Source organism: Pinus tabuliformis, chromosome 9, assembly GCF_031772625.1.
Source record: "Pinus tabuliformis cultivar Carrire ecotype Pingquan chromosome 9, CPIR1, whole genome shotgun sequence".
NCBI lineage: Eukaryota > Viridiplantae > Streptophyta > Pinopsida > Pinales > Pinaceae > Pinus > Pinus tabuliformis.
In genome coordinates, this window is record NC_142307.1 from 1070450027 (window position 1) to 1070473292 (window position 23266).

Consider the following 23266-nt stretch of genomic DNA (forward strand, 5'->3'; position numbering starts at 1 on the left):
TTTCAAAGAAGTTCGATGCTTGTGTAAGGAAGAAGTTCACTGGTGAAGTCTTGATGCAAACACAGTGATAAGGATTATGTGAAAGCATGGAAGTGAGGTTGACTTGATGGATGGGGTAGTCTTGTGTCTAAAATGTATGGTCTTGGTCATCTCATCTTGAATCTACTAAAGAAAGAATTTGTGATTAGGTTTTCTTTCTAAAGGATTTTGCCGTGGCAGCCTGCCTATATATATTGTGTTCTCTTATATTTTTTGTTTAGCATTAATCTTGATAATAAGAAAAAATAATTAAGACATCTAATACTAATAATGAAAAACATCACAAATTAATGTCATTAAGAGGAAAATCATGTAACTGCCCTCTCTATGGATTTTCCAACATGGAACCAGAGTTATGGTCAAAGTCAAAGGCATTTTAAAGAGTACGTATATAACATTGAAGCATTCTCAGTTCTGTCAAGATCCCTCAAGGTGACAACATAGTGATATTTCAATGTTGCCACAGAGAGAAACAATTTGGTCTTTTCAGAGAATAGGTTCCAAATTATTTCAGTGGTGACACAGCCTCCTCATTTCGTTTATGGCACAGTCCCTACATATTGGTAAAGGCTATACCTCACTCCACAGTTCAGAGAAAAGCTCGCATAAATATCAGAAATAGAAGTTCAAATAGTACATGATGATAAGGATTTGGTGTCACAATAGTGAAGGCGTGTTTACTTGGGACAGTTTCGGTGGCACCACAGTGAGTATTTCGTATTACAGAAAGGATGTTTTAAGTACCACAATGAAGGAATTCGGTAATAAATCACAGTCTCAGTACATTCACTATTTCGGTGCAATTACAATGATAAGGATTAAGTTTCACCACCGTGATAAGGTTTCGCTGTCAACACAATGAGAACATCTTGATTCATAACAGTGATGTTATAATACTCTCACAGTGTCTCAATACTATTACAAAGGTAAGGACTTCGCATCACATACACATAAGTTCGATCAAGGCACTTCAGAATTTCGGTGATATTACAAGGTAACTTGGTGCTACAAAGTATCACAGTTTGGGTGCCATTCCAGATCAGTGCCACTACAGTGACCTCAGTTCAAAACCATCACAATGACTTCATAAGTTTCTTATGGTTCATATAATTCTTATTTATATCTATTCTAGGGTGAAGATTGTACTCCCTAGATAACACACTAAAATATCATAATAGAATCTTAACCTCTATCTTATAGATTTCACAAGTAGTCAAAGATTTCAAGCAAAAATACCAATGTTGATTATCTAAGATTATCTAACTTAAGGAATGAAATCATGTGCTTGGTATCACATGTTATCTTGAAAGTATGCATTACAAGGTATAGAAGATCATGGCTTACATTTCCTACAAGGTTTGTCAAGAAACATCTCCAAGTTTGTCTTAGACTATAAAATTATCTTTGTCTTATTTTAAAATTTTGTATTACATGATTAACATAGTTATGTGTAATCTTGAATCGTAATGATTCTTGTTCTTGGTGATTCGGCTCTTGATAAATCTACCCCTCCTCATGTTCTTAATTGATTTTATAGAACCTTAGATAGGTTCTCTGGAAAAACCTAACCTAAGGGTATGATGACAATGTGTGAAACCCTAGCCTACTTAGGGTTATTCGAAGTTTTTTGTTGTTGATGATTTCATGTTTGGGATTTTGGTATGATCATGAAATCTTAACTTGTTAGGGTTGAATGGTGTTTGTCTGAGATCCTTAACCCTTAAAATTTTGGAATAGGAGGTTTTTATTTGCTATGTTATGAAACCCTAGATATTTAGGGTTTGGTTGGGTCTATAAGCAAAACCTTTGTTATGTATATAAAATCATAGGAATGAAACCCTAGGTATGTGTTCATTTGGTTGAAACCCTAGTGTTAACGGTCATGATTCCTAAGGTTTGGAAACAAGCTCTAGTAAAAGCTTTATCGTCTAGGATGATGTTTGGAAAATCTAGGGTTTAGCAACTAAAACCCTAATAATAGTTAAAATTCTCTAGTATGTATAACTGTTTGGAATCATAGATTTCCCTGGAGAGGAATCTAGTCTATGGCATTGTGGTGCTTAAATTGTTGAGAGACCAATGGATACATTGCCTTGGTCAGAATTCTAGTCCATGGCATTGTGGTGCCTAAACTTCTTCATAGATGATGTGGTTTGATATCTTCCATGTACCTCTTTTATTATATGTAAATATGAATACCTCCCTAGTTAAGAGGGAGTGTTGGAAAATGTAACTAGTTTCCTTCTTCATAATTGTACTTGAATTCAAAATGTAATATATTTTTCAAGAGAAAAGCAAAAAGAAATTTTATATTATTTAAATTGACTTATTGAAGCATGGGTTTCATGCTTGGGTCAAATATATAGGTCAAGCCTTTGTTGTAGGCTCTAGGTTATTGTCAAAGTTAATTTGTGAAGAGTCCTCCATCCATCAAAGTCACCTTGTCGTTGAAAGAACCCTCATAAAGTCGGTCTCCCTCAAAAGATCACATGTCAGAATAATTCAATGACATTGCTCTTCAAAGTCACATGTCGATTCATTTTTAATATGAAAACAACTATAAATAGGAGGGTGCACTGATCCATAGTTTGGACAAGAAGCTAACATTTTATCTGAAGAAAAGTTTGGTGATCACAAGTGAAAAATCTCACATACAATCACAGAAGATATGTTTTGGTACTACAATAAAGCTCAAATTATTTCAGTGTTATTATAGTGAAAGGAAATTTGGTGCTATCACAGTTTTGGGACTCTCATAGTAGATATATTTCGGTGCCATCTCAGAAAGGAATTTTTTAGTTCTATCGTAGTAAGAAGGTATTGCGGGTATGTGGATCACACTGAGGAGATTCAATGTTGTCACAGTGAAGAAAACTCGATGATGTCATATCAAATAAGTTCAAATAATTTCGATGTTTGTGTAAGGAAGAAGTTTAGTGGTGAAGTCTTGATGCAAACACAGTGATAAGGATTCAGTGCAAGCATGGAAGTGAGGTTGACTTGATGGATGGAGGTAGTCTCATGTCTAAAATGTAATGGTCTTAGTCGTCTCATCTTGAATCTACTAAAGGAATAATTTGTGATTGAGTTTTCCCCTTGAGGGGGATTTTGCCCCGGCAGAGTGCCTATATCTTGTGTTCTCTTCTATTTTTTGCTTGGCATTAATCTTGATGATAAGAAAAGATAATTAATATATCTAATAATAATAATGAAAAACATCACAATTTAATGTCATTAAGAGGAGAAAGCTCATTCATGATCATTTTATTGAAGTGTTATTTTTCCCTAGATAAGATGAAGTTGTAGACATTTTCACCAAATCTCTTACTGGAGTCAATTTTTCCAAACTTTAATATATGTTAGGAGTTCACAAATTTGTTGTTAAAGTGAATTGGCTCTAATGTCTCACTCCTATTCTTGTGTCATGTTTGTAAATCCTTTAGTCATACCAAATTTGTTATTAAGGGTACATGTTAGGATATTTAGACACTTGGGAGATACTTAGGATTAACTTGGTCTAATGTGTCTTTAGATAAAAGTTTGTTTCGTGGTGTGTTTTCTTCCTATGTATTAGTATACATCATTGTTATTAGTGGCTATTGCCCTATGACTTTGTTGTATCCTTGAGATAGTTCTTGGATAGAAAGCTCTGCCAAAGGACAAGAAAATGTTTTAATTCAATTTAGATTTTGTATGATGGATTGTGGGACACTATATTTCATATGTCTAATCAATAGGATACCTCCCAACTAAGGAATAAAACTAAAATATCACTGATTTCGGTCATGATAGGAGAATAAATAAAAGGTTGTAAGAGATTTTAGAACATCCAAATAATACTTCAACGTCTGTAACATGAATAATATTCCTTTGGTTCAATAACAGAGCCAAGCTTTAATTACATGAAATTTCAAGCTACAATCTTATAAGTTAATAAGAGATGATAAGAACAAATGGATTCTACCATAAATATTTGTGTCAAACATAACATTTCTAGAGGTAAGGGAAATTGAACCTCAATTTAGCCTCTTAGGATATCTTATATAAATTCAAATATTGCATAGATGAAACAAAGAAGCATAACTTACATGAGAAATACTATAACACAAGAGTGACACATTGTCCAAACTATGGATCAGTGCACCCTCCTATTTATAGTTGTTTGCATATTAAAAATCCATAGTTTGGATCCATAGTTTTTACATGCAGAAATATATGTTATCCATAGATGCAAAAATACAATATGTTACAAAATCTGAAACCCTTTCTTCATTGTTTCTTAAATTTTGATGCAAACATTTCAAGGGATGTTTGTTACAAATGAAACTTTTAAGGAAAATAACTAAGCAAACAATTTACAAGCCTCAAACAGTGTTTTTCCACACGTCTCTCAAGATATCCAAATACATGTATTTTTGTGTATCCAAATCATATCATCTTTTTGTAAGATATATCCAAATATGTGTATTTATGATAGGTTGGAGTTTGTTTGGAAAAGCATTTTGACTTGAAAATGGATGTAAAAGTCATACATTAATTTATCCACTATAGCTTTCCCCTTCAATATTCTCACCATATTTGAAAATTTGTTTGCATTTTCTCTTTTCCTTAACATATATTCTATAAATGCATATATCCACATTAAAATGTTACTCTGATCCTACCAAGAAGGCTTACTCTTTTTTCTCAGAACATTAAACTTTGTATTAAATGATTCCACTTTCTTTTTCACTAACCTACACTTATCCTAAGCTTTCCAAAGGAAGTTTATTTTAATTGAAACCTTATTCACCTCCATTATAACATAAGTCTCGTCTTTGACACCCAAAGCTCTTAACTAAAAAATTCAAAGAGCTAACGAATTTTAGTATTCAAAGAGCTAACGAATTTTAGTATTCCGCTTGAATTTTTTCAATGGCCTATTTTGTGTTGTAATCTCCAATAATCCTAATTGATCTCTAATAATCCTATTTTTGACTAAGGGATTTTAATTGCTTCATTCAAAGCTTTTGTTCCCACTAAGTGACCCTTCAATTGATCTAGTTCTCTCTGCCATCTTGCTTTCAAATCTTGTTCTATATGTATTGAGCTAGTTATTTCAAAAGACCTAGGATGGACCCCTCGATATGATTATTTGTGTGATGCATGTCTCAATGGTATCTTTGAGTAACTATTTCAAACCCTCCCCTCTTGATAACCTTCAAATAATGTGGGTCCCCTGACATAATTTTTCAATTGTGGATATATGTGAACCTGTGATGGACCTTGGAACTTACATGATGGTTAAAAAAGGGTGAAAAATACCATGTTTAATAAAAAAATTATTTTTCTATTATCAAAATGTAATAGAAATTTTTGCCTAATGCACTCCAAAATTTTAAATTTATAACAGACTTGACTCTTGATTGCACTAGGACCTCTATTTAGTGAGCATGGAGGGTGATTTGTTAATTACCAAATATGCGAAACTCTCTTTTATACATTTTTTATTTTTTTTGTAATTTTTTTTGTTTTTTTTTCCAAGGAAAAAAACGGTAACCTTTTATTAAAAAATTAATGAAAAGTTACACTAGCAGATGCAATGAAGCATTCAGTATGTTGCCACATGGGCTCACAGCGTTAGTAAACTAACGTGCACAAAGAATAAGAAGGAGAAGAGAAATGAGAAAGAAAAAGGGGAAAAAAGCCTGACTTCCGGCAGTGAGTAAAACTCACGCTTCAGGTTTTTCGCCCCTTTTTCTTTTCAACCTTGCGCCACTCTCCCACAGTGGGCTCGGTCGAAGCAATGACTAACTGGGTTGTTACATTCTGTTGCCCTGTTTCTTTGTCTGAGTCTGAAGTATCTGAGTGATGCTGCCGTTTGATGCCTCCCATGCTTTGATCCACGCTTGTCATCTCTGTCTGATTTTGCTGGGTCTCTGCCTGAATTGAGTGTGGCTGTAGCTCCTTGTTGACTGCTGTATTTTCCTTCTGGTTCTCTATTTCAACCTCCTCTATGGTGGTATCATCCTCCTCTGCTTCTGTTTCTTCGTCTTCTGATACTGTGGGGGCTTTCTTTTCCGCGGTTCTCTTCTTTATGACATTATCTATGTTCTGCCATCCTTTGTGCTTCCTTTGTTGTGGCTTGCTCTTGTTAAGGCTTTTGCATGCATTGAACAGATGACCTGTTTGTTGACATCCCCTGCATCTGAATGCTGTATTCTCATAGTCCAAAGGTTGTTTCCATTGAGTATTATTGAAATTCAGGATGATGCTTTCCGGTAACCCTTGACTGAGATCTACCTCGACACAAATTCTAGCAAAGGTAAAGATTCCTTTTAAATGTCTCTATGTATCAATCTTTAACATTCTTCCAAGGGTATTCCCTATAGCTGATAAGGATGTAAAGTGCCAAAAATGCATCGGAAGATTATGTAACCTTACCCATACCGGCATCCTTGACACCACCATGGTATTTGGATCAAACTTCGGGAACCAAGGGGTAACAAATAGTCCCGCACTGCCCCAGAACCATGGTCCTTCTGTGAGAGCTTTTTCCCTCTCTTCTTCAACGCGAAAGACTACTATGAAAAAACCTTTCGAGCATAGGTGGATCCGGCAGTTTTTTGTCCATGCCGTGTGAATCCATTGATACAAAGCATCCGATCTAGGCCAAAAGCTGTTAAATCTACAAATAACGACATTTTTTTGTAGATCTGAGAATATGCACTTTACCTCTGGGATATCCAACGGAATGGAGGGGCTCTCTGGTACTTCATCCACGATATACTGCCCTGGAGGTATATTAACAGTTGCATGTTCTTTCCCCTTTGGAGATTCTTTCCTTTTTGATGCGTCTCTGTAGGATCTTGTAGGTTTTGATGTAGATCCCTTAGATCCACCTCGCAGTCGGTGATTGAGGATAACAGTTGAGTCCTTTGCAACCCTGTAATGCTGGAGTGTGTGTTGATCCTGCATGCAGAGCCCTGAAAATAAAATATTTTTTAATGCAACTGGAGTACCCAGTTTGACCTGGATCTCTTTTTTTAATTCCAATACAGTCATCCATTCCCAGATCTGCACACAAACGTGTCTTCCTTCTGTTGATCTGATAAAGATTTGCTTCAGATCTGTTGTGTCTGCCTTGTTCAGGTCCCATTTTACTGGTTTGAGTTCTGGATCTGGCTGGCTTCCATCTGTCTTTTGCCTAGATCTGGCTAGATCCGATCGTTCCACCCCGGAACTATAGCGATTGGCCCGTTCTGGTGAGCCGTTTCCCGGATCAGGGCATCTGAAGAGATGCTGGGGGCTTTGTATCTTACGCCGAGAGGGCGTCTTGAAGATGGGGGTCTTGTGGCTTAATTTTCCCGCTGTCAAAATGGCCGTCTCCCAAAACAGCGCCACCGAGAACAGAGGAGCCTCAACCCATTGGAATACCAGCTCCCGTTTTCCGTCCCACAGTTGATCTTCACCCAGGTCATTTGAAAACAACCGTATTGTGGTGGATCGGACTCGCAGAAAACCCAGAAGGGGCAAAGGGATAAGCGATCGGCTCTCTTCCCCATTTACGCAGACAGGATTATCTGTCCAAGGTAAGTCACCCGCGATGGAGGTCTCATCAATCTGAGACTGTGTGAAGGTCGGTAGATCTGAAACATATAACCCCAGACAGTGTAGAGGAGTGCCCAGAGTCGCCCTGAGGCAGACGAACCGTGCCAAGAAAGGAGGAAAAACCTCAAGAAACCGTTTGTTTTGAATCGGATCCTGCTGCTCCTCTCCGTTAATGGATCCGGGCCAAGTCCTGCATGTACTATCGAACGCTATGAAACCCACGGCCAGGCTCCAGTCCGATCCTGCATCCAACAAACTAGTGGGGGCGGCGCCGGCGGCATATGGACCTGCTGAAACCCTAACCTCGCATACGCCGGCCATTGCTGTAATTTATTTTGTTATTTTATATAATTTGCACTAATAAAATTGCCTCAAGTGGCTACATTAGTTGGGGTTGTGGATTTTTTTCATCTTATAGGGTGTTAAGAATAGTCGCTCACTATAAAAGGGGGTGGGAATAGGTCCTAAGATTGCTACACATTTAGGTTAGGGGTATTCTACTTTACAATTGTAGCGATTGGGATACAAAATCTATTTGATATAGGTGTTCAATTTTTTATGACATATCCTTGAGGTGCTCAATGGACTACTGGTTGTTAGCACTCAGGAAAAAAAAAAAAAAAAAAAAAAAAAAAAAATATATATATATATATATATATATATATATATATATATATAATTGTAGTGTGATGTAAAAAAATTGATACGAGCATATGGACCTCCTATTTTTAGAATGAGAGAAAATCAACAACAAGAATAGTAGAGTGAATCGAGAAAATAATAATTGAACACCATACCCTACAATCAACATGAATTTACACACAAAGTAATTCATAACCATGGATTCACTAACCATGTATAAATATTAGCATTATGATATATTATTTGATTATGTGGGTAGTTAACTAAGTAATGGAATGCCCTATTTTCCAAAGGATTGTGGGCCATTTCTAGTCAACTTCGGGTCTTGTGGGATCAATCTCAAATAGAGGGGAGGCATAAAAAGTGTAACTCTCTATTTCCAAATATAAAAGTATAGTTGGATACTATTTTGGGAGATGTGGAAATCCCTTTGATTATGTGTCACGCCAAATTTTGGGACTCTTCTAGCTCTTACTGAGGCCATGTCAACCCAAATTTGTCTGAGGAAAATTATTGCCCAGTTCCTTTAATTTACCTTTTTTTTTAGCATGATAAAATTTCCATACATGTATGGCTACAATCAATGGAATTACTATTGCCTAGCTAATTGATATTTCATGGAAGTTGACCTGATTCCCTACATTGGCCTTCTTGAAGAACAATTTCCTGTCATTTTCCTCTACACAAGGTTGTGAACTAAATTTGAATCATATTAGTAACACGGTCAAATTTTCCTAATCACAATCGCAATTATAATGAATGCGATATAACACCTTTGCAATTAGGAGTCATTATTAGGTTATACTCCTAATTGTATGCACTTAGTATTCATTTTCTCAATGCTTTATTTATGGAATATGATTTGAGTATTGGTCAACCATTCCCATGCTTAACTATCTCTTGATCAACCTTTTTTTTTTACTTTCAAAGAAAGGATAGTAATAAACAAGGATTTTAAAGGAAACCTCTATTCCGAATCCTCCACAAAAATTGGATTTCACATTCCAATTTGTTTTGATCCATCTAGTCATCTCCACCTTGACTAATATATTCTTATGAAATAAACAATAAAATTGATATATAGTGAGACTATAATAAGTTACAATTTCACTATTTTTCTAATATGTGTAGGTAGATATTTTTTCTATTTATTTTGAACATCAATCATTGAATGGAGGTATTCTATGTTGGTAGGTGATTATTACTTATCTTCTACTTGAATGGAAACAAATTATTTGAAGCATGTAGCTAGGTACTAAATGTACCCCATTTCTATGTTGAGATTGTCTAATTAGTGAGGACACTATAATTGCCTTAGAAATATTCTCTATTGGGTCAATTAGCATAGAGAGGGATAACACTAAGGCCATTTGAGAAATGGGGTATATCCATGTAGATCAAACACTTAAGGGAATGCACTAGGAAGAAACATATCAAGGATCAATGCCTTAATTTATACATGGTTGAAACACTCAATGACAGAAATATTTCACAGCCTCAACGAACATATCCATTTGAGGTGATATACTAATGCAAAAGAAAAATAATTACATGATGATCAATCAATGACCCTCCACAGTATCTAAATAAAGATGTTGGACCAATAAGGTGTTAGGCCATGTATCAAGTGTTGTTAATATTAAGGAGAAGATGAAACTATTGGATCAATTTATGTTTAGAAACAATTAATGTGTCTATCAAAATTAGTTAGTTACAAAAATCACACTAAAGAAACACACCTCAATCGCAGAAACATTAAACAAGGTTAAACCTAATTATCTCCTATGTGTCTAAATATCAAAACCTTCCCTTAGAACAACTTGGGGTCGAATTAAAGGATTTAAAAAGGTGACACAACAAGAGAATGAAGGATGCCTTAGAGCTTATCCTTGCTTCATGAGAAATTCCTAAATTCCTAACTTAAATCAAAGATTTCAAAACCAATAGCTTCTATAATGGACACTGTGAAAATATTTACAATTTGATCATTTGTATGCAATAGAGAACTTAGAGGATTTTATTATGAATAAGTTTCCTTATGAAGAGTGCATGCATAGACAGTTCTTGGCTGTGAGAGAACCAGTGCCTAAGACATTTTGATATTGGATAAAAAGATTGAAATTAATGGTCAAAAGTACAGGCCATGAAGGCTTGTAACCAAAATTTATGGTTTTGAAACCCTAGCCTTATAAAGAAGAATAGCCAGATACTATGAGAGTTGCAAGGTGTAGATGTAAAGCAGAAAATGAAGGAGACAAAGTTTTGGCACAGGAAATTAAGAATTTGTGCTTCAACTCTGTAGAAAGAATAATGGATGAAGAAGAAGAATATGAATGACGTTCTTGGATGTTGAGCGCTTCATTAAGGGCTTAAAGTTTAAGTTTAATGATTACAATGAAATTTTAATGAGTACAACGAAGTAAATTCATTAAAAACATAAACTAAAGAGCCAACTGCATCTTACATTGTCCATGAGAGGAAAAACATATATGAATGTTGAACAAATGAGAAAAACAATCACTCCAACACCAAACTAACATATATTATTCAAGCTTCAAAAGATTTTGATTTACAATAATCATTCATAAAGACTGGACTCCGAACCCTTTTCCCATCTAATTCATGAGCTTTTATTTATGTTGCCTATCCTAATTGAACTAACTATCTTAATCAATTCCAAAAACTGAGTTTGGAAACAGTTATCAATTACCCTCTCCTTAAAAGAAAATGATTTACAACTAAAACAAAATCATATATCTATATATATATATTCATCCATTACAAATAATACGCCATCCATTTTATATATTAACAATATACATAATTGAATTTAGGACTATAAAGTTGGTATATGAGTAATGGAATAAAGAATATGCGTGTGGGCCCCTCATATGTAACGACATCCATGTCAAAGGTAAATAAACCACATATGTTAGTGGTGAGCTGTATCAACAATTGAAAATTGTAATTGAAACCCAAGCTTGTGGCCATCCATACGCCACATGGCCGAAACATCAAATTACGTACGGGGCACCTTTGGTGGTCTTTGAAAAGGAGAATATTGCTACCGTAATGAATAATAACCGTCCATCTTATGATGGGCGGGACCACATTTCGATATAAGCCCCATGCAATTTGTGCCACCGGGGTGCCGTTGGATTTGGGCAAAATGAATATAAACCTTCGACCAATTTGGCACCCAATTTTTACTCCCATTTGCCTATAACGGCTACACTTCAACGTTGGGCCTAAATATGCTTGATATCTCCTCTCGATCTGCAACACTTAATTCATAGGATCCATCGGGCTTTGTGTTCAACATTTTTTTTACAGCAGAATCTAAATACAACCCAGATTTCTTGATTTTAAATGTACCTCGAGAAAAATCTTTGGAAAAGGAAGCAACTCCAGTGCTTCATTCAAAACTTTAAAACTTCTCTTGCTCTATTTGCATTGCCTACAGCTATTTGAAGAAAATGAGAGTGTTGAAGATACAACAGAGGCAGTGACTGTGACTGTTATTTTTCTTTTATAATTGCAAAAATTGTTTCAAATATTGACATTGATGATTGAGAGCTCCCCAACTGATGTTCCATGTTGGCATGTTTAATTATAACATCTAGGAGACTAGGGGCTAGCTCTGTGTAAAGTAAACCTATACCTATACCAACCGCCTCCGCTTCTTCTGCAAATATTCAAATTCGATGTACTTATCACAAAGAGGATAGGATAAGTAGCTAGTTCCGACATATGACAGGCCTCACTCAGATAACCTTTGAATGGCCTCTGGATCTTCATATGTCGTCATTGCAAAGATTTCATAGTGCATCCATATATCCACCAAGTAAGTCATAGCTTGGACTGCTCATTCATATACCTCAACCATTTTTCAGCACTACCTGAGCGTGGTTCATGATCTGCATACTTCTTCTAGTATCCATAGAATTAAAGGAACTCTGCTAAGAAAGCATCATATACTTTTGCGATTTTTGGAAAATATTCCTCTGCTATCTTTTCGGTATCTTGAATAAGAGAATTTCATGCATTAAAATACGTTGAGTTTTCCCTTACTATGCTCCATAGCTTTTCTTCTTCAGTAGAGATAGCAAGAGTCTGCTCATATTGTTGTTATTCATGTTCCTTGTTCTCTCCAGGCACAATATTACCATTCTCGTCAGCATGATGTTCAGTAGAAGAAAATTGATTTGCATCTGCCATGCTAGTGGCTACTGTAGATCCATAATCTTTAGCTAGAGAGGATTGATCCATCGCAGGAACTGGAACTCCCATATACGCAGTTACATCATAATTTTTAGTAGCAGCTACAACTTGGTAAACTGTTGATGGAGGAATCTAATCTGTCACAGGCTCTTGTTCAGTCAAGCCATATTTACTTCCATCATTCAATCCAGAATTATCCACAATACCATAAACATTAGCTGTTGAAGTTGGGTCCATTGTAGGATCTTGATTTCTGCTAAAATTGTCTCCATCAGACAAACCAATGACAGCTACATCAACATAGGTACTAGGGACAGGAACTCCCTCCATCACAGGTTCTTGATGTTGTGTAAAGATTCTTCCATTAGGAAATTGAGTAGAATCTGCACCTTCATAACCCCAGTATCATCTCCAACTGCATATTCCATGACTGTTGGAGCTTGATTTACTGTGGGCTCTTGGTATCCCATCAAATGAATATTTAAACCCAATTTTATATTCTTATTGTTCATGGTCCAAATCCAAGATGCAAGGGAATAATTGAACCTTGAAAACTTTCTTTGAGACTGTAACGTGTACCAAAACAACAAGACAAATTGCAATTGACATTCAATCTCCAACCAAAATGAGGTGTGGTATACATCTTGGTATTTATATACTTCATGAATGAATACCTCATGAAATCCACGAATACTTATCCCAACATGATGTGTACAAAGGTAATGACTCCTGCAAGCTTCTCTCTTGACCTTCTGCCATAAAAGTTACCACTCCTTTTATCAAAATTAATCATTTTTACCTTGCCCAAGGAGCATTTATAACAAACTCTCTTCTTCTTGTAAACCATGAAGGATATTTAGTAGAGAATCACCCAAACATTGGCAGAATATTTTGCTCTATTTTGAATAATAAATACTCTCTGAATTATAACTGTATGCTTTGTAGACTAATAAAAACATTACCACTTCCATTACTTTACAAAACAACTGTAAGAGTAAATCCTTTAAGAATCCCTACTTCAAAATGAAATCCATTTCTATTGATCACATGGAAATTATACCCATTATGGAAGAGAAACTGTGTTAAGAGAAAAAGGGAGTGTGGAATTTCCTTTAACTTTTATACTTACTTTGGATAAATCCATATATGTTGTAAAACATCTCAACCCTTTCCATAATTGGGGATGTTGTCGTACAAAATATCCTTAGAGATTTTCTTCTTGCCTTCTTGAAAAAATCCCTCATTACTATATATGTTAATTTCATGATAAATTTTTTTTATTGCACAATCTTTGTCATTTTAATGGTACAAGATCAAGCTACAATCTCATACAAGATTGAGCTACAACATATGGCTTCATTTGGGGAAAGCATTTTTCTTGCAAAACGCTGAGAACCATAGATCAGTGGCCATTAACACCTGACATTCCTGAAATCTGAAACCTCTGCAAACCTACTTCCAACTAGGACAGCCACCCTTATTCATCAACAAAAATCTGAACCAACTGAAAAAAAAATTCTCACTAGTTGATCTTATTTATGTATATGTTCCTACCTATGTACATGACTAATCTCAATCACGTAAAGTCAGTCTTCCAATGGTGCCAAGTCATATTTTGAGTGCTAGATCTTACACTAGCTCCCTGAACTTCAAGAATAAAAATGACCAGAACCAAAAGCAGTAAAAATTGGTTCACAGGAGCAATTACATACCTAGCAAAGGAGATTGGTTTCCAAGCAAACAAACTTTACATATAATCTACTACAGGATCATGGAATGTATGAAAGAATAAGTCACTTTGATCAAGAATTTTATTTTCACTCAACTTTGTAGCAAATGGCTGATGTATTTTATAAAAAATTTCCATCAAATTTTCTTTAGAACTACTAGAGATATCTTCTTTTCCAAGGCAATCATCATAATTAATCAAGTCTTCAACTTTGGGCTTTTGGGAAAAACATTGTTTCCTTTCTAAATGTGTATGAATAACTTCTTGAAAACTAGCTTCCTTGATTTCAGAAATCCTATTGTCATGTCTCCAGCAAAATATATCTTTATTGTCTTCCTCATGAATTGTACCATATTCCTACTTGGAATCATACAAATCATAAACTAGAGTATCTTTTCCAACTTTATAATCATATTCCTCTTCTTGTACAATTGCCCATGGCTCATCTTTTGTATCATACGTATCATATATAGAAGGACATCAAATTTAACAAAATAGGATCTCTGAGGATTTGTTTGCAACTTAATTATTTTTGTTTCTTCTGGAATGTTGGGCAGAAGTTATTGATGAATGTTTGAACTTTTCTCCATTTTAATGCACTCTTGATTTGCTTGGAACATGGTCAACAAACTTTCTACTTGTGAGATTATTGAAGAAGAGTGTTTATTAAATTTTCAGAATCATTTTGAAAAAAGGATAGTTCTTTGCATTCATGGACGTGTTCATAATTAATTTGGATGCTTGATATATTATCAACATAATCATCAGTTTCTTCAACAGGATCATCATGAGCTTTAAAAATTTCTTCAGAACCATAATATTCACAACATCCATTGAAAAGAAACTTGTGTGCATATAAAGTGTTGCAAAATGAATTAAATGTTGCATGGAAAGCATTAAAAGAAGAAATACTTGAATGAGATAAATATATATACCAAACCCTTACTTCTTGGTCCAAAGAAAACATGAACAACTTCATCTTCAAATCTTCATGAATGATACCATGTTGCTCAATGCATTCATGAAACACCCTATGGTGTTGAGCTAGAGCTTCATATTTATTTCCACTAAATCTTGGAAGATACTCATTCCACTGGTGAAATGTAGGCATATGATGAGGATAACTTGGGATCCCAGTAAAAACTAGTGGGGAAAACTTATTGGCTAAAAATGCAGGGATAGCCATCTTGAAAGCCCAGAAAAGGAAACCCCAAGTGAAGATCACAAGTGAAATTGCTGAGACTTGTCGCCCTCAAGAATCATCTTCAAACTTTATAATCCTAGGGAAAAATAACTTTGTGTCTTCATTCCCTAGCAAAGACGTCAAAAAATGTTGTACCTCAGGAGACAGTTCCTGGTTGTGAGAGAACCAGTGCCCTGAGCCATTTTGAGATTCGATAAAAAGATTGAAATTAATGGTTGGAAGTACAGGTCCTGAAGGCTTGTAACCAAAAGTTCTAGTTTTGAAACCCTAGCCTTCTAAAGAAGAATGGCCAAAGACTATGAGAGTTGCAGGGTGGAGATGTAAAGCAGAAAATGAAGGAGATAGAGTTTTGGCACATGCAATTAAGAATTTTTGCTTCAACTTTGTAGAAAGAATAATGGATGAAGAAGAAGAATATGAATAAGATTCTCGGTTGTGGAACGCTTCATTAAGGGCTTCAAGATTAATTTTTAATGATTAAAATGAAATTTTAATGAGTACAATGAAGCAAATTCATTAAAAACATAAACTAGAGTGTCAGTTGCATCTTACATTATCCAAGATAGGAAAAATATATATGAATGTTGAACACGTGAGAAAAACAATCACTACAACACCAATGTTGGAATCAAACTGGCATATATTATTCAGGCTTCAAAAGATTCTGGTTTACAATAATCAGTCATGAAGACTGGACTCAGCACCATTTTCCTATCTAATTCTGACTGGACTCCGCACCGTTTTCCTATCTAATTCCTGAGCTTTTATTTCTGTTGCCTATCCTAAATGAACTAACTGTCTTCATCAATTCCAAAAACTGACTTTGGGAACAGTTATCAACTACCATGTCCTTTAAAAAAAAAGATTTACAATTAAAACAAAATCATATAATATATATATATATATATATATATATATATATATATATATATATATATATATATATATATATATATATATATATATATATATATATATTATTTTCATCCATTACAAATAATACCCCAACCTTTGTATATATTAACAATATACATAATCGAATTTAGGACTATAAAGTTGGTATATGAGTAATGGAATAAAGAATATGCATGTGGGCCCCCCATATCTGACGACATCTGTTGCGGGTGGAAACACCCTAGGGTCTTGGGTTGAAAACCCCAACAGAGTAGAGGGCACATAGCATAAAGAAACATGCATACAAACAGTCTAAATGCTTAAACTACTTACATAGGAAAAAGTGGTATTACCCAGAGGTCCTACGTTTAGGGTCGATCCTGCAAGGTCTAAACCCTCTGCTCCTTCCAATGCCTCTAGAACCTGTAACTTATCCAAGAAAAGCATATACAACAGTAGTAATAGAAATCATGTTCATGTTATAGGTGCTAAATCATATAAGCAGGTGAGAAAATGAGCATTAAAATAAGATTCATAAGCAAATCATAACATAGATTAATGCATAAACACAATAAATATCAAGAATAGAACAACATTTCTTTATTGATGTAAGCTAAATGAAACGTTGAAAACAACCTGAGTCTTCCTCTAGCTCCAAGCATAACCGTCATTTGAATCTGTCTTGCCCACGCCTTAGCAATCTTCCTCCATCAGTGTACACATGGATGTCATAAAAGGGATGAAGGACATCTCAAAGAAGGAAACAAAGGTTTCCTATAACTTGGGAGTGTAGGAGGCATATGGATTTCTTTCAGACTTGATCACGGATGTAATCAACTATAATATCAATATCTCATCTCTCCTCCCCTTAGGCCTTCCTGTGGAGGTTTATTTATACTTCTCCAAATTAATTTTTTTTCAGGAACAGTTGGGCCATGGGCTATAGTAGGTGAGTAATAGGTAAAACCCATAAACTCCGCCCAAATTTAAGGATATTTTTTATTTTTTAGTGTTTTAACACATATACATGGGATTGGTATAGACTGATCCACGTGTACACACTTTTTATACGGGGAAAAAAAGTGTATGGGATTTAAAACATTGTTTTTTAGAATTTAGACCAAATTTGGAAAGGAAGGATTGCCCTAGGACATAACCAGAGCATCAAATCTACCAATAGTGGTAAATGGTGCTATAACAAATGCCCCCTAATATATGAGATCATAAGAGGTACATGATGGCCGAAATGTATTAAGTGTATAGAAGGAATCTTGTCGAGACCTGAGAGGACATCACGAGAATTCAGCCTACCAAGCCAATGCAAGAGATCAGAAAGAAAGTTTTTGTCTGAGGTGAGCATATCCATGCTCAGAGATAATAAGGCATGTCTGCATGTCAAGTACAAATGCATATCTAATATGCATACAAGTATAAATGAATTGAAAATACATAGTGGATCATCCAATCATATCCATAGAAGCATGTCATTCTCAATATCACATATAAAGAACCGATCAATGATGCTGGAATAGAAAGCTGATCACTGAAGTTATAAAGCTGATCCAAAATGTACCAAGTCAAATGGTGGAAAAAATGGTACTACACACAACTTGGGTGCCAACATATAGGATGTCGTTTTAATGAACTGCAACATACAAGGTGGATGGTGTCACTGGCATAAACAGGAGGGACTAGCAAGTGAACCAACAAATTTTGATGCAAACCTAAGGTCTTCACTGACTGTTGTGGTACATTTATACACAATGGGAATAAATGATCTGAAGTTGACCATGTGATAAATCGTTTGATTACTGGTCATTGATATATACCGTTAACAAACACGAGACTACTCACAGATAATGACGATGAGAGAAAAGGTGCCCAGTATAATATAACAAGTGTGAATAAATGAGTTGAATTCGAACACTTGGAAGAATCTACAATCAGGAGACGATGTTTTCTCACTGTCGATAGTGAAGGAGTCTACCACTGATGACTGCAAACCCTAGGGTACTACCAAATGGACTCTAGACCTTGTTTCCAGAGTAAGGAGTTGAAGTCGATGGGAAAAGATCTGCTGGAAGGAAGGCATTAAGGCATCGTTCATCAATCCAATGCGAGTGTAACCTGGGCCAATAATGTGGTAGGAATTGGATGAAGAAAGATTTAGAAACCAAATTGAAGCACGTTTCCTACATACACAAGATGTAGCTAGCGCACCATAGAAACCCTCTGAACTAAGCAATAATGAAAGCTGAAATAGAGGCGAGGAATCCACGAATAGGGTCAAATGGAAACTAAGGTACTGCATGAATCCCAGTGTGTGATAATGAAATTTGACGTCGAACACAAAGGAAACCACTCAGTCAAAGACCCATCATACTGATCGATGTTGAGCAATAATGAAAATAGGGTCAGGGTGCATCTCTAGATCCGCTCTAAGAACAATTTTTCGTAGTCGATAAGAGCAAGACCCGCTAGCAATAATTCAGTGGAGACCTTCTCAAACTAGCACGAGCAACGGACCAAATAGCTTATGTGATCATGAACATGACTTTGACAACCAAGGATGGCCGATTGAAAATAGGTCAAGAGACACCGCAAAAACGCTGACTCAGGTTTACTTCCCTTGAACAAGAGCACGACTCAAAATGTGACTACATGGCAAGCTATGATAACCTTTTATAATTTTTTCATGCATAAGGCATAAGAAAACTCTCCATATGATTGGAAGAGATAACCAATCGTAGGAGTACTAACCCAATAACAAGGTTATGACTCTCCTAAGTCAAACTAAAGCCCATCCCAATGGAGGAAAGACTTAATTTTTGAGTGCTTTGTTCAAGGGTGGCACAACTGACTTTAGCTACCATCAATCATGCAAATAATGTCCCATTCTCGCTCTTTTTGGAATATATAATTTTTTTGTCTTTTTCATAATTATGAAGCCTGGAAAAGAATAAAATAATTCCTATAGTACAATGGAAAGAACGAGTGTACAAATACAGATGTACTAGTTCTTGGGAGGGGAACATTCCTATGCTCAATGCAAGGTGATGAAATTGGTCAATGATACTCAAAGGAATGTTCTTTCCATGGGTAAAAGGGTGTCAAGTTGCAGAGGCTAAGTGATTGCAAGGTTGATTTCACAAAAGGCTTGGTCAAAAGATGGCTTAAACACAAATCCAAGTGAAGATGTATTAAGGCCAAAAGGTACAAATGGTCAACTTGCAATGCAAGAGTACAACTCAACACAAAGAAGCCTCTAGGTAATAAAGCCGGAAAAATAGCAAAAAAGTAAGAGAATGAGTCTTCAATGCACAAGTCATGGCGAGACTAAAGAGGACTCCCGAGCCTATGCAATATAGTAGCATGGGCAACATATACTAGCAAGTATCTAACTAATATGCCCATGTAAAGGTTGGCTCCACCATCATATCATGATTTTGCAAGTCGGTGAGTGAAAATGGTTTTCGAACCAAGACAAGATGGGGTCGACCCTATGGAAAAAATATCGCAGTATGGAGGCTAGTATGAAAAATGCAGCAGAAAATGATATCCCTAACCTATATGCTAGTGAAAAAACAATACCTTCCATGACGAGTTTACATTCATGGAACTGAAGAAATCTCTCAAAAAATCTCCAAAGTATCCTGTATAAACAACCCATCCCAACACTCCAAGCCGAAAAGGTAAAAAATCTCACAAAAAGAAAAATAAACATTAGAAAAAGTAATTTTCATATGTCAAATTATATAAGGATTTTTTGACTCACAATTATTCATTTTTGTTTTGAGCAATTAGGTGAAGGAGTTGTGGAGAAAAAACCAAGCAAGCTCCCTCCATCAAATTCATCCATTCAAACAACCTCCAATCTTCCAGGTAACCTTCTAAATGAGTTTTTCTAGGGTTTACTGGTCGAAGTTTTTGATGAATAGGTTTTTCATTTTCATATGCCTTGATCTCATGATGGACTATAGGTGGATCTATCCCAAGAATTTCCTCATAAGACCAAGCGAACACATCTCAAAACTCTTTAAAGAGATCAGTATAAGTTTGAATTTCTTTAGGGTAACAATTAGCTCCAACGAAGACATTTTCAATAATGTTGGGATTCCTAGAGATGTTCACTGGAACAGTTTGTGAAATGATAGACATGTTACCTTTGGTAGAAAACTGTGTTGGAGCCAAAGGATTTAAAACTGCATGAACATCACTAGTAGATGAAGAACTGGACAAACTTGATTCTACTTCCCGTAAATGAGGGAGGAAATATGACCGATGATGCAAATCATTCCACGGTCTTTCAACACCTGTCATTGCTTCTAGAATTTCTTCTTCAGATGGCAAGACAATATCTAAGCAATCTAGAGCAGAAGTCAAATCTAGAGTCCAGGCTGGAGCCACATCCCCATCCAGCTCCTCTAGTGAAAAAGGAGTAGGATCATAGTCTGCAGTGTCAATAATAGACTGATAAGCAATTTCAACTACAGACATATGAAATGTCATTAAACCTACCCACCCCTCATCTAATGTGGTGGTATATGAGGTTAAAGGCTAAGGATCTGAAAAATAATGGGTTCTGAAGAACTCTCTTCGAGAAGATGCCTTGGAGGATGAAATAGCATTGATTCTAGTTATAGGAGAAGGAAACTCAAAGGTAACCATAAAGGAAGAGTACATTCAAACTCCTACATTCTATATAGGCTACTTGGGATTGTTCACTAATGGAACAGTAGATTCAGAAGTTGCATGGGACTCACCCGGAGAATAATCCATCTGATCAACCTTTACAATTCTTCCTTCATGAGGAAAACAAAGGATGCGGAATAACAATGATACAGTAGCATCCATCTCATAAATCCAATTCCTACCTAGAAGGAGATTGTAGTCCAAATTAGCATCGACTATTTCTACTTCAATATTTACAACCTTACCCCCAACACAGATGGGAAAGGCTGGAATAATCCCATGTGGTATATGAGAATTTCCATCAAATGTTGTTAATAGAGTAGGTGAAGGAACAGTCTGAGGCAATCCAATAGACTTCCAACATGATATAGACATTACACATGTGGAATCTACCTCATCAACTACCGTTCGAGAGATATTAGTCTTTCGATATGTAGAATTGATTTGAAAAGCCATATGATGTGGGAGTCTCTTCTTGATGTTTGACATATCGAATGTAAGAACTGGAGAGTTTTTTGGATCAACTACTCCGATCGCAGTGAACAATGCACTCCTTTTTTTTGGGCATTGTTAGTGTCAGTGTCTTCACACTGCCATCAGTGATCAAAGTTCACTCTTTTGCACTCATATTAGGAGTCCCATTCTGATGAGTTGTATTCCATTAGGTCATGAATCAACTGATGGTAGGGTACATTTCAGTTTTTTTCCCTCATGACACATATTTGCTGACCTTTTTTCATATGTGATTCAGTCAATGGTTCAGGTTCAGGTTCATTTTCAATTTATTTCATTAAATAGGTCTTAGGTCTTAGGGTTATAGTCTCATTAGGTATTAGGGTTTTACCATGACAAATTTTCAGTAACTATTGACTAATAATGGTCAGCAGACACATGAGGATGACAATAATCATCAGAAAATTTTAATCTCATAATTTGTAAAATTAATAAATTTTTCAACAGAGCACTGGTATATTTTTTGTAAATTTCATGTAATTTTATTATTTCTCATATGTAATTAGTAGTTTCATGCTGCTCCTAGTCACCTGCTGATATTTCCAAGTACATGCCACTACAAAAGTCAAAGAAATCAAGCATCAGTTCACCTATTTCAAGCAAAAGATCAAGCATCCAGAAAACAGAGTATTTGAAAAAGCAAATAGACATTATAGAGTTGGTTTTAAAAATTAAAAAATCAAAAGTTGCCAAGCCATATAAAGGTCATCTCTCTCTTAAGTCATTTCATTGCTTGAGTTGAGGTCCATGAGCAAAAACACGATTTTGAAGTGTTATTGAGCAAAGAGGGGAGCAATCACTGTGTTTGTGGAGAAAACTGAGTGGCGCTACGCACCAAAGTCTGGCGCTACGCATAGATCTGGCACTACGCACCTGGGTTTTTTCTGCAGTGTAAAATTGAACTGGCGCTATGCACCTAGGTTTTTTCTGCAGCGTAAAATTGAACTAGCGCTATGCACCTGGGTGAGTGTGCTACGCACCTAGCAGTTAGGCTCCATATCATTGCAAATTGCATCAATTCAACTCAAAACTTCTCCATTTCCCTTTTACAAGTAGTAACACCATCATTCTTGTTGAAAAGAGATTGTTGCATCAGTCTTGGGTGGTTTTGTCTCTCAAAAAATCAAACCCTAATTTTCACTAATGGTCTCATATATTTTAAAAACTCACTCATTACTGTTGTCCTATATCATTTATTTGTGGTTCCCTAAACCCCATCCCCTCATATGTTATTCCCAAAACATCATTCCCTCATACATTCTCCCCAATTCCCAAATCCTATACATATACCCCAAACCCTGCACTATTCACTAACCCTTCTCACTCCCTAAATCTCATTCCCACTCCTCTTCACCCTCACCTATTTTCCTATTAAAATCTCTTCATACTCATCTTATATCCATTCACCCTATCTCTTCATTCACCACACTTCATTCACCACAAAAGAAACAGCTATACAACAATGGAGAGGGATAGTGAGTATGAACTGGAAGAAGAAACCCTTAGTGACAATTCCAGGGAGAGAGACACACAGGGTAGGAAGCCTCATAAGGGAGTAAAATATATCAGAGAGGAGCCTACCAGTTTGAGGGAGCTGCAAGCCTGCCCATTTTCCATTTCTTGTTTTAGACATTAGTCATGTTTCAGTTTCTGTGAAATGGTGGAAAGGGTTAAATCTCATCATGAATTATCAAGGTTGTTTGTGATACATTTGGACAACAATGAGGTAAACCTTGCTAGAG

General features: G+C 35.8%; 1 pseudogene; it reads right to left on the minus strand.

The window, feature by feature from the left end:
- Nucleotides 1-12031: 12031 nt before the first annotated feature.
- Nucleotides 12032-12962, minus strand: LOC149152446 (uncharacterized; annotated as a pseudogene).
- Between the last annotated feature and the right edge of the window lie 10304 nt (nucleotides 12963-23266).